The sequence below is a fragment of the Eurypyga helias genome, unplaced genomic scaffold (genome assembly GCF_000690775.1).
Source record: "Eurypyga helias isolate BGI_N326 unplaced genomic scaffold, ASM69077v1 scaffold9191, whole genome shotgun sequence".
Classification (NCBI taxonomy): Eukaryota; Metazoa; Chordata; class Aves; order Eurypygiformes; family Eurypygidae; genus Eurypyga; species Eurypyga helias.
In genome coordinates, this window is record NW_010231503.1 from 20,640 (window position 1) to 21,545 (window position 906).

At 57.7% G+C, this 906-nt stretch overlaps 1 protein-coding gene across 1 annotated transcript in view; it reads left to right on the top strand.

The window, feature by feature from the left end:
* The window catches only part of PTCD3 (pentatricopeptide repeat domain 3), a 21,695-nt gene that overhangs the window by 19,439 nt on the left and 1,350 nt on the right, over window positions 1-906 (top strand). The gene's annotated exons all lie outside the window — the stretch shown is intronic.

A 906-nucleotide genomic window follows, 5' to 3' on the forward strand; every position in this document is an offset into this window, starting at 1 on the left:
CTCCTTCGGGGGTGTAGCTTGATGGTTTGTGGATGCTATGGGCTATGAGTGGGAAGGGAAAGAAAGCACTATCCCAGCTGTTGGCAAATGGATCAGAAGCTCTTCTGGTGGTACTGTCCCCTGCAATCCCATCTCTGCCCAGCTCCCTGCGGCACCAGCTCACACCTCTTTCCCGGAGGGGCAGAGAGGTGTCTCCAGCAGCTGTCGCAGGGTGTAGCTTGATGGTTTGTGGATGCTATGGGCTATGAGTGGGAAGGGAAAGAAAGCACTATCCCAGCTGTTGGCAAATGGATCAGAAGCTCTTCTGGTGGTACTGTCCCCTGCAATCCCATCTCTGCCCAGCTCCCTGCGGCACCAGCTCACACCTCTTTCCCGGAGGGGCAGAGAGGTGTCTCCAGCAGCTGTCGCAGGTGAGGAAGGGGCAGAGCCAGCACTTGGACATGAAACAGAGCTGGCAGGGCAGAGCCAGCTGTCAGTGGCTCCCAGTGCCCATGGGCAGCCCTGGCAGGGAGGTGCCGGCCTTTGAAAAGAGCTGTTGGCGCTGTTCTTTAGCTCTGGCAGCTGCGCGAGAGGGCCTGATGCAGAGACTGTAAAGAGGGGGAGGTTACTGAAGCTGCGCTAGGGTGGGTGGCATCCGTATGCTGAGGGGTGAGCTGCTGCCCTCTGCTTTTGTGTGTTCTGTAAGAGTTCCCAAGCGCGCCACATGGGTACGGGTGAAGGCTGAGGTGAAAATCATAGAATCACAGACGGGTTTGGGTGGGAAGGGACCTTACAGATCATCCAGTTCCAACCCCCCCGCCATGGGCAGTGGCATCTTCCACTAGACCAGGTTGCTCAAAGCCACATCCAGCCTGGCCTTGGACAATTCCAGGGATGGGGCATCCACAGCTTCTCTGGGCAACCTGT